The sequence below is a fragment of the Lampetra planeri genome, chromosome 3, assembly GCF_965212315.1.
Source record: "Lampetra planeri chromosome 3, kcLamPlan1.2.h2, whole genome shotgun sequence".
Lineage (NCBI taxonomy): Eukaryota > Metazoa > Chordata > Hyperoartia > Petromyzontiformes > Petromyzontidae > Lampetra > Lampetra planeri.
In genome coordinates this window covers 6989426-7004767 of record NC_136109.1, presented here as the reverse complement: position 1 = coordinate 7004767, position 15342 = coordinate 6989426, and the positions used below count along the sequence as shown (strand labels likewise).

Sequence of the window (15342 nt, the reverse complement as noted above, 5' to 3'; positions counted from 1 at the left end):
TTGGAAAATCTCACATATTGGGAATCAATTGTAAGGTATAAAGATGCACAACAATAAGAGGATATGTAGTTAATGACACGTATTTTATGCATAAAAGCGGATCAATTCCTAACGCATCATTTGAAGTTGGAATTAATATCTAAATGTACATTTTATATAAAGAAAATAACACTTTGCCCCATGTGAGGATCGAACTCACGACCTTCAGATTATGAGACTGACGCGCTACCTACTGCGCTAATGAGGCTGATATGTTATTAGTTTTGTTCTAATTGGAATATCTAAAATATTGGCATTCCATTGAAAGATATAAAGAGGCACAACAAACACGTGCCTTCGGAGTGGGCAGTTAGGAACTTGGTTGGACAGCGTATTCGTGCGATCCGTGTCATGCAGCGCGTCACTTGGTGCTGAGCCCGCACGAAGCGCTCTATCAAATACAAATCGAGGGCATGGCTATGCACGACAGACAGACAGACAAATGATCCTTGGTGGGCAGTGTGGAACTGTTGTTCCGACCTGTTTCAGAGGATAAGTAGTTGATGAAACGTATGTTATGTCCAAAAATCGTATCAATTACACACGCACAATATGAAGTTGGTATTATTGTAATGCGGGCGAAAGCGACCTTCCGGATGTGACGTCACGAGGAGGCGGAGCCAGGTGACGTGGGTGAAAGGTTGGGGTCCTTAAGCGGGTAAACCGGAAAGAGAAGTCAGTCGGGGTGTGAATGGAAAGGTGTGGGGCCACGCGGGCGTACGAGCCGAGGGGGCACCGTCGAAGCGGGAGCCAACCCCGGGAACAGTAGGGAGCTACTGGGAGGTGTAAAGCTGCAGATAGAGATAGGCAGTAAGGCTGTGTGTGAGGGGCAGCGGGGTGGCTGCCAAGAGTCGCAGGAGCGACGAGAAGGCGAGACAGCACGAGGCTGTCAGAGCTGCAGCAGGAACAGCCAAGGGAGCTGTGTGAGAGTACAGTAGCGGAGCTGCTGTGGGGCTGCAAGAGCGACAAGAACAGCAGCGGGGCTGCTGATGGTGACTGGAGTGACATTGGAACCAGCACTGAGAGAATAAGAGAGACAGCCGTGTGGGAACGCAGTACGGACCGAATAAAGGACACTGAGCCAGAGATCGTGGTCAAGTCTTTTATTACATTATATCAATGTATATATTTTGCCAAGAATAAAATACGTTTGCCTCATGTGAGGATCGAGCTAATGACATTCAGATTATGAATTTAAGCAACTACATACTGCTCTAATGAGGCTGATGTTAGATCAGTTTTATTCTAATTGGGATATCTCAACTATTGGGATTCAAATGGAAGGTATAAAGAAGCACAACAAAAAGAGGATATGTAGTTAATGACACGTATTTTATGCATAATAAGTATAACCCGTAAAAACAAAGTTTTTCCCTATAAATCCTTTATATGCGTGGCAGCGAACTTAATATAAAGGATTTAAAAATAGATTCGTCTGTGGAGGACGCGGGGATCGATCCCGCGACCTTTGGCATGGGAAGCGAGGGCGCTACCAACTGCGCTACTCCGCCACGGCCTGTGGAGGTGTTACGCTCTGGGCTCTTACACTGTGACGTTCAGCCAAAGCCATGAATGAGTTCTATTTGAATATATGTAAAATAAAAAATTTTTGCCTAAAAAGTGTAAAATTTTGGGAATTTTTTTTCACGAACATTAATTGTCTCGCACAACGAGTCTGTGTGGAAAATGTCAGCTCGATTGGATCACGGGAAGTGGGTTAAAAAACGACCGAAAGATTTGCACGGTCGTAAGCAAGCAAGCAAGCACGCAAGCAAGCATGCAAGCAAGCACGCACGCAAGCAAGCAAGCAAGCGAACTTAATATAAATGATTTAAAAAGCGGATCAATTCCTAACGCATCATTTGAAGTTGGAATTAATATCTAAATGTACATTTTATATAAAGAAAATGACACCTTGCCCAATGTGAGGATCGAACTCACGACCTTCAGATTATGAGACTGACGTGCTACCTACTGTCCTAATGCGGCTGATGTTAGTGAAGTTTTGTCCTAAATGGAATATCTCAAATATTGGGATTTAATTGGAAGGTATAAAGAGGCACAACAATAAGAAGATAAGTATTTGATGAAACGTATATAATGCACAACAATCGGATCAATTCCACACGCATAATTTGAAGCTGGTATTATGTAAATGTATATATTTTGCCAAGAATAAAATACGTTTGCCTCATGTGAGGATCGAACTAATGACATTCAGATTATGAATTTAAGCAACTACATACTGCTCTAATGAGGCTGAAGTTAGATCAGTTTTATTCTAATTGGGATATCTCAACTATTGGGATTCAAATGGAAGGTATAAAGAAGCACAACAAAAAGAGGATATGTAGTTAATGACACGTATTTTATGCATAATAAGTATAACCCGTAAAAACAAAGTTTTTCCCTATAAATCCTTTATATGCGTGGCAGCCAACTTAATATAAATGATTTAAAAATAGATTCGTCTGTGGCGGACGCTGGGATAGATCACGCGACCTTTGGCATGGGAAGCAAGGGCGCTACCAACTGCGCTACTCCGCCAAGGCCTGTGGTGGCGTTACGCTCTGGGCTCTTACACTGTGACGTTCAGCCAAAGCCATGAATGAGTTATATTTGAATATATGTAAAATAAATTTTTTTTGCCTAAAAAGTGTAAAATTTTGGGAATTTTTTTTCACGAACATTAATTGTCTCGCACAACGAGTCTGTGTGGAAAATGTCAGCTCGATTGGATCACGGGAAGTGGGTTAAAAAACGACCGAAAGATTTGCACGGTCGTAAGCAAGCAAGCAAGCACGCAAGAAAGCATGCAAGCAAGCACGCACGCAAGCAAGCAAGCAAGCGAACTTAATATAAATGATTTAAAAAGCGGATCAATTCCTAACGCATCATTTGAAGTTGGAATTAATATCTAAATGTACATTTTATATAAAGAAAAAGACACCTTGCCCGATGTGAGGATCGAACTCACGACCTTCAGATTATGAGACTGACGCGCTACCTACTGCGCTAATGAGGCTGATGTTTGTGAAGTTTTGTCCTAAATGGAATATCTCAAATATTGGGATTTAATTGGAAGGTATAAAGAGGCACAACAATAAGAAGATAAGTATTTGATTAAACGTATATAATGCACACAAATCGGATCAATTCCACACGCATAATTTGAAGTTGGTATTATGTAAATGTATATATTATGCCAAGAATAACATACGTTTGCCTCATGTGAGGATCGAACTAACGACATTCAGATTATGAAACTAAGGCACTACCTAATGCTCGAATGAGGCTGATGTGAGATCAGTTTTATTCTAATTGGAAAATCTCACATATTGGGAATCAATTGGAAGGTATAAAGATGCACAACAATAAGAGGATATGTAGTTAATGACACGTATTTTATGCATAAAAAGCGGATCAATTCCTAACGCATCATTTGAAGTTGGAATTAATATCTTAATGTACATTTTATGTAAAGAAAATAACACTTTGCCCCTTGTGAGGATCGAACTCACGACCTTCAGATTATGAGACTGACGCGCTACCTACTGCACTAATGAGGCTGATATTTTAGTAGTTTTGTTCTAATTGGAATATCTCAAATATTGGCATTCAATTGGAAGATATAAAGAGGCACAACAAACACGTGCCTTCGGAGTGGGCAGGTAGGAACTTGGTTGGACAGCGCATTCGTGCGATCCGTGTCATGTGGCGTGTCACTTGGTGCTGAGCCCGCCCGAAGCGCTCTATCAAATACAAATCGAGGGCATGGCTATGCACGACAGACAGACAGACAAATGATCCTTGGTGGGCAGTGTGTTACTGTTCTTTGGTTCTTTCGGAAAAGTCACGTATAAAGATAAAATAATAAATTAAATAATAGCTTACGACGTTTCGATTGCAACACAAGCAATCATCATCAGGTATAAATGAAATAGCAACAAAAAATCTAACCAGAAAACTATAGACAGACATATAAGCACACAGATATCACCAAGATACATAGAGAGAGTAACACAGGTACAGAGAGGGGGATCGTCTCTGTGAGGTGGCCTTAAATAGACAGAGGGGGGCGGAGGCAGAGAGAGGGAGGGGTTAGAGAAAACACCTACATGTCAATGAGTACGAAGAACGCGCAGTAAAGCACGCAGGCTTGAACATCAGGAGAGAGGGAGAAGAACACACCAAATTAAATAACCTAGCAAAACATCGAAATGTTGTGTAATACAACACAGAGGGTCGGTCAACACAAAATTAACGCATAGCCTGGTCGATTGCGTATTTCAAAGATTGCTAAGTTAGAATTTAAGTGTGAAAATTGCAAAGAAAGACAAAACATAAAAACAAGAGGAACGGGGGACACACAGACAGAGCAGAACATAAGAACGACAAAAACGAGTGTAGACAGAAAAAAGTACACTAAATATACAGGCAGAGAGAGAGAACAAAAAACCCAGAGAGAAAGAAAAAGGTAAACTTGGAACTTCCCCGTAGAAGTGGTTCAATCTTAATTTTGGAGCTTTCGTGACTGCAGGAATTATTCTTTGGTTCTTTCGGTAAAGTCAAGTATAAAGATAAAATAATAAATTAAATAATAGCATACGACGTTTCGATTGCAACACAAGCAATCATCATCAGGTATAAATGAAATGGCAACAAAAAATCTAACCAGAAAACTATAGACAGACATATTAGCAGACAGATATCACCAAGATACATAGAGAGAGTAACACAGGTACAGAGAGGGGGATCGTCTCTGTGAGGTGGCCTTAAATAGACAGAGGGGGGCGGAGGCAGAGAGAGGGAGGGGTTAGAGAAAAAACCTACATGTCAATGAGTACGAAGAACGCGCAGAAAAGCACGCAGGCTTGAACATCAGGAGAGAGGGAGAAGAACACACCAAATTAAATAACCTAGCAAAACATCGAAATGTTGTGTAATACAACACAGAGAGTTGGTCAACACACAATTAACGCATAGCCTGGTCGATTACGTATTTCAAAGATTGCTAAGTTAGAATTTAAGTGTGAAAATTGCAAAAAAAGACAAAACATAAAAACAAGAGGAACGGAGACACACAGACAGAGCAGAACATAAGAACGACAAAAAACGAGTGTAGACAGAAAAAAGTACACTAAATATACAGGCAGAGAGAGAGAACAAAAAACCCAGAGAGAGAGAAAAAGGTAAACTTGGAACTTCCCCGTAGAAGTGGTTCAATCTTAATTTTGGAGCTTTCGTGACTGCAGGAATTATTCTTGAACCACTTCTACGGGGAAGTTCCAAGTTTACCTTTTACTCTCTCTCTGGGTTTTTTGTTCTCTCTCTCTGCCTGTATATTTAGTGTACTTTTTTCTGTCTACACTCGTTTTTTGTCGTTCTTATGTTCTGCTCTGTCTGTGTGTCTCCGTTCCTCTTGTTTTGATGTTTTGTCTTTCTTTGCAATTTTCATACTTAAATTCTAACTTAGCAATCTTTGAAATACGTAATCGACCAGGCTATGCGTTAATTGTGTGTTGACCGACTCTCTGTGTTGTAATACACAACATTTCGATGTTTTGCTAGGTTATTTAATTTGGTGTGTTCTTCTCCCTCTCTCCTGATGTTCAAGCCTGCGTGCTTTACTGCGCGTTCTTCGTACTCATTGACATGTAGGTTTTTTTCTCTAACCCCTCCCTCTCTCTGCCTCCGCCCCCCTCTGTTTATTTAAGGCCACCTCACAGAGACGATCCCCCTCTCTGTACCTGTGTTACTCTCTCTATGTATCTTGGTGATATCTGTCTGCTTATATGTCTGTCTATAGTTTTCTGGTTAGATTTTTGTTGCCATTTCATTTATACCTGATGATGATTGCTTGTGTTGCAATCGAAACGTCGTATGCTATTATTTAATTTATTATTTTATCTTTATACGTGACTTTACCGAAAGAACCAAAGAATAATTCCTGCAGTCACGAAAGCTCCAAAATTAAGATTGTGTTACTGTTGTTCCGACCTGTTTCAGAGGATAAGTATTTGATGAAACGTATGATATGTCCAAAAATCGGATCAATTCCACACGCACAATATGAAGTTGGTATTATATCAATGTATATATTTTGCCAAGAATAAAATACGTTTGCCTCATGTGAGGATCGACCTAATGACATTCAGATTATGAATTTAAGCAACTACCTACTGCTCTAATGAGGGTAATGTTAGATCAGTTTTATTCTAATTGGGATATCTCAACTATTGGGATTCAAATGGAAGGTATACAGATGCACAACAAAAAGCGGATATGTAGTTAATGACACGTATTTTATGCATAATAAGTGTAACCCGTAAAAACTAAGTTTTTCCCTATAAATCCTTTATATGCGTGGCAGCGAACTTAATATAAAGGATTTAAAAATATATTCGCCTGTGGAGTACACGGGGATCGATCCGCGACCTTTGGCATGGGAAGCGATGGCGCTACCAACTGCGCTACTCCGCCACGGCCTGTGGAGGGGTTACGCTCTGGGCTCTTACACTGTGACGTTCAGCCAAAGCCATGAATGAGTTTTATTTGAATATATGTAAAATTATTTTTTTTTGCCTAAAAAGTGTAAAATTTTGGAAAAAAAATTTCACGAACATTAATTGTCTCGCACAACGAGTCTGTGTGGAAAATGTCAGCTCGATTGGATCACGGGAAGTGGGTTAAAAAACGACCGAAAGATTTGCACGGTCGTAAGCAAGCAAGCAAGCACGCAAGAAAGCATGCAAGCAAGCACGCACGCAAGCAAGCAAGCAAGCATGCAAGCACGCATGCAAGCAAGCAAGCAAGCGAACTTAATGTAAAGGATTTTAAAAGCGGATCAATTCCTAACGCATCATTTGAAGTTGGAATTAATATCTAAATGTACATTTTATATAAAGAAAATAACACCTTGCCCCATGTGAGGATCGAACTCACGACCTTCAGATTATGAGACTGACGCGCTACCTACTGCGCTAATGAGGCTGATGTTAGTGAAGTTTTGTCCTAAATGGAATATCTCAAATATTGGGATTCAATTGGAAGGTATAAAAAGGCACAACAATAAGAAGATAAGTATTTGATGAAACGTATATAATGCACAAAAATCGGATCAATTCCACACGCATAATTTGAAGTTGGTATTATGTAAATGTATATATTATGCCAAGAATAACATACGTTTGCCTCATGTGAGGATCGAACTAACGACATTCAGATTATGAAACTAAGGCACTACCTAATGCTCGAATGAGGCTGATGTGAGATCAGTTTTATTTTAATTGGAATATCTCACATATTGGGAATCAATTGGAAGGTATAACGATGCACAACAATAAGAGGATATGTAGTTAATGACACGTATTTTATGCATAAAAAGCGGATCAATTCCTAACGCATCATTTGAAGTTGGAATTAATATCTAAATGTACATTTTATATAAAGAAAATGACACCTTGCCCCATGTGAGGATCGAACTCACGACCTTCATATTATGAGACTGACGCGCTACCTACTGCGCTAATGAGGCTGATGTTAGTGAAGTTTTGTCCTAAATGGAATATCTCAAATATTGGGATTCAATTGGAAGGTATAAAGAGGCACAACAATAAGAAGATAAGTATTTGATGAAACGTATATAATGCACAAAAATCGGATAAATTCCACACGCATAATTTGAAGTTGGTATTATGTAAATGTATATATTATGCCAAGAATAACATACGTTTGCCTCATGTGAGGATCGAACTAACGACATTCAGATTATGAAACTAAGGCACTACCTAATACTCGAATGAGGCTGATGTGAGATCAGTTTTATTCTTATTGGAAAATCTCACATATTGGGAATCAATTGGAAGGTATAAAGATGCACAACAATAAGAGGATTTGTAGTTTATGACACGTATTTTATGCATAAAAAGCGGATCAATTACTAACGCATCATTTGAAGTTGGAATTAATATGTGAATGTACATTTTATGTAAAGAAAATAACACTTTGCCCCATGTGAGGATCGAACTCACGACCTTCAGATAATGAGACTGACGCGCTACCTACTGCGCTAATGAGCCTGAAATGTTATTAGTTTTGTTCTAATTGGAATATCTCAAATATTGGCATTCAATTGAAAGATATGAAGAGGCACAACAAACACGTGCCTTCAGAGTGGGCAGGTAGGAACTTGGTTGGACAGCGCATTCGTGCGATCCGTGTCATGCGGCGCGTCACTTGGTGCTGAGCCCGCACGAAGCGCTCTATCAAATACAAATCGAGTGCATGGCTATGCACGACAGACAGACAGACAAATGATCCTTGGTGGGCAGTGTGGAACTGTTGTTCCGACCTGTTTCAGAGGATAAGTAGTTGATGAAACGTATGTAATGCACAAAAAGCGGATCAATTCCACACGCATAATTTGAAGTTGGTATTATATAAATGAATATATTATGCCAAGAATAAAATACGTTTGCCTCATGTGAGGATCGAACTAATGACATTCAGATTACGAATTTAAGCAACTACCTACTGCTCTAATGAGGCTGATGTTAGATCAGTTTTATTCTAATTGGGATATCTCAACTATTGGGATTTAAATGGAAGGTATAAAAAGCACAACAAAAAGAGGATAAGTAGTTGAGAAAACGTATGTTATGCAGAAAAAGCGCATCAATTCCATATGCATCATTTGAATTTGAAATTATCTAAATGTTAATTTCATACCAAAAAATGCTAGATTTGCCCCATGTGAGGATCGAACTCACGACCTTCAGATTATGAGACTGACGCGCTACCTACTGCGCTAATGAGGCTGATGTTAGTGAAGTTTTGTCCTAAATGGAATATCTCAAATATTGTGATTCAATTGGAAGGTATAAAGAGGCACAACAATAAGAAGATAAGTATTTGATGAAACGTATATAATGCACAAAAATCGGATAAATTCCACACGCATAATTTGAAGTTGCTATTATGTAAATGTATATATTATGCCAAGAAAAACATACGTTTGCCTCATGTGAGGATCGAACTAACGACATTCAGATTATGAAACTAAGGCACTACCTAATGCTCGAATGAGGCTGATGTGAGATCGGTTTTATTCTAATTGGAAAATCTCACATATTGGGAATCAATTGGAAGGTATAAAGATGCACAACAATAAGAGGATTTGTAGTTAATGACACGTATTTTATGCATAAAAAGCGGATCAATTACTAACGCATCATTTGAAGTTGGAATTAATATGTGAATGTACATTTTATGTAAAGAAAATAACACTTTGCCCCATGTGAGGATCGAACTCACGACCTTCAGATAATGAGACTGACGCGCTACCTACTGCGCTAATGAGCCTGATATGTTATTAGTTTTGTTCTAATTGGAATATCTCAAATATTGGCATTCAATTGAAAGATATGAAGAGGCACAACAAACACGTGCCTTCAGAGTGGGCAGGTAGGAACTTGGTTGGACAGCGCATTCGTGCGATCCGTGTCATGCGGCGCGTCACTTGGTGCTGAGCCCGCACGAAGCGCTCTATCAAATACAAATCGAGTGCATGGCTATGCACGACAGACAGACAGACAAATGATCCTTGGTGGGCAGTGTGGAACTGTTGTTCCGACCTGTTTCAGAGGATAAGTAGTTGATGAAACGTATGTAATGCACAAAAAGCGGATCAATTCCACACGCATAATTTGAAGTTGGTATTATATAAATGAATATATTATGCCAAGAATAAAATACGTTTGCCTCATGTGAGGATCGAACTAATGACATTCAGATTACGAATTTAAGCAACTACCTACTGCTCTAATGAGGCTGATGTTAGATCAGTTTTATTCTAATTGGGATATCTCAACTATTGGGATTTAAATGGAAGGTATAAAAAGCACAACAAAAAGAGGATAAGTAGTTGAGAAAACGTATGTTATGCAGAAAAAGCGCATCAATTCCATATGCATCATTTGAATTTGAAATTATCTAAATGTTAATTTCATACCAAAAAATGCTAGCTTTGCCCCATGTGAGGATCGAACTCACGACCTTCAGATTATGAGACTGACGCGCTACCTACTGCGCTAATGAGGCTGATGTTAGTGAAGTTTTGTCCTAAATGGAATATCTCAAATATTGGGATTCAATTGGAAGGTATAAAGAGGCACAACAATAAGAAGATAAGTATTTGATGAAACGTATATAATGCACAAAAATCGGATCAATTCCACACGCATAATTTGAAGTTGCTATTATGTCAATGTATATATTATGCCAAGAAAAACATACGTTTGCCTCATGTGAGGATCGAACTAACGACATTCAGATTATGAAACTGAGGCACTACCTAATGCTCGAATGAGGCTGATGTGAGATTAGTTTTATTCTAATTGGAAAATCTCACATATTGGGAATCAATTGGAAGGTATAAAGATGCACAACAATAAGAGGATATGTAGTTAATGACACGTATTTTATTCATAAAAAGCGGATCAATTACTAACGCATCATTTGAAGTTGGAATTAATATGTGAATGTACATTTTATGTAAAGAAAATAACACTTTGCCCCATGTGAGGATCGAACTCACGACCTTAAGATTATGAGACTGACGCGCTACCTACTGCGCTAATGAGGCTGATGTTAGTGAAATTTTGTCCTAAATGGAATATCTCAAATATTGGGATTCAATTGGAAGGTATAAAGAGGCACAACAATAAGAAGATAAGTATTTGATGAAACGTATATAATGCACAAAAATCGGATCAATTCCACACGCATAATTTGAAGTTGGTATTATGTAAATGTATATATTATGCCAAGAATAGCATACGTTTGCCTCATGTGAGGATCGAACTAATGACATTCAGATTATGAATTTAAGCAACTACCTACTGCTCTAATGAGGTTGATGTTAGATCATTTTTATTCTAATTTGATATCTCAACTATTGGGATTCAAATGGAAGGTATAAAGAAGCACACCAAAAAGAGGATATGTAGTTAATGACACACATTTTATGCATAAAAAGCGGATCATTTCCTAACGCATCATTTGAAGTTGGAATTAATATCTGAATGTACATTTTATGTAAAGAAAATAACACTTTGCCCCATGTGCGGATCGAACTCACGACCTTCAGCTTATGAGACTGACACACTACCTACTGCGCTAATGAGGCTAATGGTAGTGAAATTTTGTCCTAAATGGAATATCTCAAATATTGGGATTCAATTGGAAGGTATAAAGAGGCACAACAATAAGAAGATAAGTATTTGATGAAACGTATATAATGCACAACAATCGGATCAATTCCACACGCATAATTTGAAGTTGGTATTATGTAAATGTATATATTATGCCAAGAATAACATACGGTTTGCCTCATGTGAGGATCGAACTAACGACATTCAGATTATGAAACTAAGGTACTACCTAATGCTCGAATGAGGCTGATGTGAGATCAGTTTTATTCTAATTGGAAAATCTCACATATTGGGAATCAATTGGAAGGTATAAAGATGCACAACAATAAGAGGATATGTAGTTAATGACACGTATTTTATGCATAAAAAGCGGATCAATTACTAACGCATCATTTGAAGTTGGAATTAATATCTGAATGTACATTTTATGTAAAGAAAATAACACTTTGCCCCATGTGAGCATCGAACTCACGACCTTCAGATTATGAGACTGACGCGCTACCTACTTCACTAATGAGGCTGATATGTTATTAGTTTTGTTCTAATTGGAATATCTCAAATATTGGCATTCAATTGAAAGATATAAAGAGGCACAACAAACACGTGCCTTCGGAGTGGGCAGGTAGGAACTTGGTTGGACAGCGCATTCGTGCGATCCGTGTCATGCGGCGCGTCACTTGGTGCTGAGCCCGCACGAAGCGCTCTATCAAATACAAATCGAGTGCATGGCTATGCACGACAGACAGACAGACAAATGATCATTGGTGGGCAGTGTGGAACTGTTGTTCCGACCTGTTTCAGAGGATAAGTAGTTGATGAAACGTATGTAATGCACAAAAAGCGGATCAATTCCACACGCATAATTTGAAGTTGGTATTATATAAATGAATATATTATGCCAAGAATAAAATACGTTTGCCTCATGTGAGGATCGAACTAATGACATTCAGATTACGAATTTAAGCAACTACCTACTGCTCTAATGACGCTGATGTTAGATCAGTTTTATTCTAATTGGGATATCTCAACTATTGGGATTCAAATGGAAGGTATAAAGAAGCACAACAAAAAGAGGATATGTAGTTAATGACACGTATTTTATGCATAAAAAGCGGATCAATTCCTAACGCATCATTTGAAGTTGGAATTAATATCTAAATGTACATTTTATATAAAGAAAATGACACCTTGCCCCATGTGAGGATCGAACTCACGACCTTCAGATTATGAGACTGACGCGCTACCTACTGCGCTAATGAGGCTGATGTTAGTGAAGTTTTGTCCTAAATGGAATATCTCAAATATTGGGATTCAATTGGAAGGTATAAAGAGGCACAACAATAAGAAGATAAGTATTTGATGAAACGTATATAATGCACAAAAATCGGATAAATTCCACACGCATAATTTGAAGTTGCTATTATGTAAATGTATATATTATGCCAAGAAAAACATACGTTTGCCTCATGTGAGGATCGAACTAACGACATTCAGATTATGAAACTAAGGCACTACCTAATGCTCGAATGAGGCTGATGTGACATCAGTTTTATTCTAATTGGAAAATCTCACAAATTGGGAATCAATTGGAAGGTATAAAGATGCACAACAATACGAGGATATGTAGTTAATGACACGTATTTTATGCATAAAAAGCGGATCAATTCCTAACGCATCATTTGAAGTTGGAATTAATATCTGAATGTACATTTTATGTAAAGAAAATAACACTTTGCCCCATGTAAGGAGCAAACTCACGACCTTCAGATTATGAGACTGACACGCTACCTACTGCGCTAATGAGGCTGATGGTAGTAAAATTTTGTCCTAAATGGAATATCTCAAATATTGGGATTCAATTGGAAGGTATAAAGAGGCACAACAATAAGAAGATAAGTATTTGATGAAACGTATATAATGCACAAAAATCGGATCAATTCCACACGCATAATTTGAAGTTGGTATTATGTAAATGTATATATTATGCCAAGAATAACATACGTTTGCCTCATGTGAGGATCGAACTAACGACATTCAGATTATGAAACTAAGGCACTACCTAATGCTCGAATGAGGCTGATGTGAGATCAGTTTTATTCTAATTGGAAAATCTCACATATTGGGAATCAAATGGAAGGTATAAAGATGCACAACAATAAGAGGATATGTAGTTAATGACACGTATTTTATGCATAAAAAGCGGATCAATTCCTAACGCATCATTTGAAGTTGGAATTAATATCTAAATGTACATTTTATATAAAGAAAATGACACTATGCCCCATGTGAGGATCGAACTCACGACCTTCAGATTATGAGACTGACGCGCTACCTACTGCGCTAATGAGGCTGATGTTAGTGAAGTTTTGTCCTAAATGGAATATCTCAAATATTGGGATTCAATTGGAAGGTATAAAGAGGCACAACAATAAGAAGATAAGTATTTGATGAAACGTATATAATGCACAAAAATCGGATCAATTCCACACGCATAATTTGAAGTTGGTATTATGTAAATGTATATATTATGCCAAGAATAGCATACGTTTGCCTCATGTGAGGATCGAACTAACGACATTCAGATTATGAAACTAAGGCACTACCTAATGCTCGAATGAGGCTGATGTGACATCAGTTTTATTCTAATTGGAAAATCTCACATATTGGGAATCAATTGGAAGGTATAAAGATGCACAACAATAAGAGGATATGTAGTTAATGACACGTATTTTATGCATAAAAAGCGCATCAATTCCTAACGCATCATTTGAAGTTGGAATTCATATCTTAATGTACATTTTATACAAAGAAAATGACACCTTGCCCCATGTGAGGATCGAACTCACGACCTTCAGATTATGAGACTGACGCGCTACCTACTGCGCTAATGAGGCTGATGTTAGTGAAGTTTTGTCCTAAATGGAATATCTCAAATATTGGGATTCAATTGGAAGGTATAAAAAGGCACAATAATAAGAAGATAAGTATTTGATGAAACGTATATAATGCACAACAATCGGATCAATTCCACACGCATTATTTGAAGTTGGTATTATGTAAATGTATATATTTTGCCAAGAATAAAATACGTTTGCCTCATGTGAGGATCGAACTTATGACATTCAGATTATGAATTTAAGCAACTACCTACTGCTCTAATGAGGCTGATGTTAGATCAGTTTTATTCTAATTGGGATATCTCAACTATTGGGATTCAAATGTAAGGTATAAAGAAGCACAACAAAAAGAGGATATGTAGTTAATGACACGTATTTTATGCATAAAAAGCGGATCAATTCCTAACGCATCATTTGAAGTTGCAATTAATATCTAAATGTACATTTTATATAAAGAAAATAACACTTTGCCCCATGTGAGGATCGAACTCACGACCTTCAGATTATGAGACTGACGCGCTACCTACTGCGCTAATGAGGCTGATATGTTGTTAGTTTTGTTCTAATTGGAATATCTCAAATATTGGCATTCCATTGAAAGATATAAAGAGGCACAACAAACACGTGCCTTCGGAGTGGGCAGTTAGGAACTTGGTTGGACAGCGCATTCGTGCGATCCGTGTCATGCAGCGCGTCACTTGGTGCTGAGCCCGCACGAAGCGCTCTATCAAATACAAATCGAGGGCATGGCTATGCACGACAGACAGACAGACAAATGATCCTTGGTGGGCAGTGTGGAACTGTTGTTCCGACCTGTTTCAGAGGATAAGTAGTTGATGAAACGTATGTTATGTCCAAAAATCGGATCAATTACACACGCACAATATGAAGTTGGTATTATATCAATGTATATATTTTGCCAAGAATAAAATACGTTTGCCTCATGTGAGGATCGAACTAATGACATTCAGATTATGAATTTAAGCAACTACATACTGCTCTAATGAGGCTGATGTTAGATCAGTTTTATTCTAATTGGGATATCTCAACTATTGGGATTCAAATGGAAGGTATAAAGAAGCACAACAAAAAGAGGATATGTAGTTAATGACACGTATTTTATGCATAATAAGTATAACCTGTAAAAACAAAGTTTTTCCATATAAATCCTTTATATGCGTAGCAGCGAACTT

The 15342-nt window shown here is 38.0% G+C and overlaps 15 non-coding genes across 15 annotated transcripts; all 15 read right to left on the bottom strand.

Annotated features, from left to right (window-relative positions):
• Nucleotides 1-174: 174 nt before the first annotated feature.
• TRNAM-CAU (transfer RNA methionine (anticodon CAU)) lies at nt 175-247 on the bottom strand. Its single transcript has one exon. It is a non-coding gene; the product is annotated as a tRNA-Met (tRNA).
• A 2744-nt stretch (nt 248-2991) lies between these two features.
• On the bottom strand, nt 2992-3064 carry TRNAM-CAU (transfer RNA methionine (anticodon CAU)). The gene has a single exon. It is a non-coding gene; the product is annotated as a tRNA-Met (tRNA).
• A 471-nt stretch (nt 3065-3535) lies between these two features.
• Nucleotides 3536-3608, bottom strand: TRNAM-CAU (transfer RNA methionine (anticodon CAU)). The gene has a single exon. It is a non-coding gene; the product is annotated as a tRNA-Met (tRNA).
• A 3351-nt stretch (nt 3609-6959) lies between these two features.
• Nucleotides 6960-7032, bottom strand: TRNAM-CAU (transfer RNA methionine (anticodon CAU)). Its single transcript has one exon. It is a non-coding gene; the product is annotated as a tRNA-Met (tRNA).
• Nucleotides 7033-7503: 471 nt separating this feature from the next.
• Nucleotides 7504-7576, bottom strand: TRNAM-CAU (transfer RNA methionine (anticodon CAU)). The gene has a single exon. It is a non-coding gene; the product is annotated as a tRNA-Met (tRNA).
• A 471-nt stretch (nt 7577-8047) lies between these two features.
• Nucleotides 8048-8120, bottom strand: TRNAM-CAU (transfer RNA methionine (anticodon CAU)). Its single transcript has one exon. It is a non-coding gene; the product is annotated as a tRNA-Met (tRNA).
• Nucleotides 8121-8785: 665 nt separating this feature from the next.
• On the bottom strand, nt 8786-8858 carry TRNAM-CAU (transfer RNA methionine (anticodon CAU)). The gene has a single exon. It is a non-coding gene; the product is annotated as a tRNA-Met (tRNA).
• Nucleotides 8859-9329: 471 nt separating this feature from the next.
• On the bottom strand, nt 9330-9402 carry TRNAM-CAU (transfer RNA methionine (anticodon CAU)). The gene has a single exon. It is a non-coding gene; the product is annotated as a tRNA-Met (tRNA).
• Nucleotides 9403-10067: 665 nt separating this feature from the next.
• TRNAM-CAU (transfer RNA methionine (anticodon CAU)) lies at nt 10068-10140 on the bottom strand. The gene has a single exon. It is a non-coding gene; the product is annotated as a tRNA-Met (tRNA).
• Nucleotides 10141-10611: 471 nt separating this feature from the next.
• On the bottom strand, nt 10612-10684 carry TRNAM-CAU (transfer RNA methionine (anticodon CAU)). Its single transcript has one exon. It is a non-coding gene; the product is annotated as a tRNA-Met (tRNA).
• Nucleotides 10685-11154: 470 nt separating this feature from the next.
• Nucleotides 11155-11227, bottom strand: TRNAM-CAU (transfer RNA methionine (anticodon CAU)). The gene has a single exon. It is a non-coding gene; the product is annotated as a tRNA-Met (tRNA).
• A 1214-nt stretch (nt 11228-12441) lies between these two features.
• TRNAM-CAU (transfer RNA methionine (anticodon CAU)) lies at nt 12442-12514 on the bottom strand. The gene has a single exon. It is a non-coding gene; the product is annotated as a tRNA-Met (tRNA).
• Nucleotides 12515-13529: 1015 nt separating this feature from the next.
• Nucleotides 13530-13602, bottom strand: TRNAM-CAU (transfer RNA methionine (anticodon CAU)). The gene has a single exon. It is a non-coding gene; the product is annotated as a tRNA-Met (tRNA).
• Nucleotides 13603-14073: 471 nt separating this feature from the next.
• TRNAM-CAU (transfer RNA methionine (anticodon CAU)) lies at nt 14074-14146 on the bottom strand. Its single transcript has one exon. It is a non-coding gene; the product is annotated as a tRNA-Met (tRNA).
• Nucleotides 14147-14617: 471 nt separating this feature from the next.
• TRNAM-CAU (transfer RNA methionine (anticodon CAU)) lies at nt 14618-14690 on the bottom strand. The gene has a single exon. It is a non-coding gene; the product is annotated as a tRNA-Met (tRNA).
• Between the last annotated feature and the right edge of the window lie 652 nt (nt 14691-15342).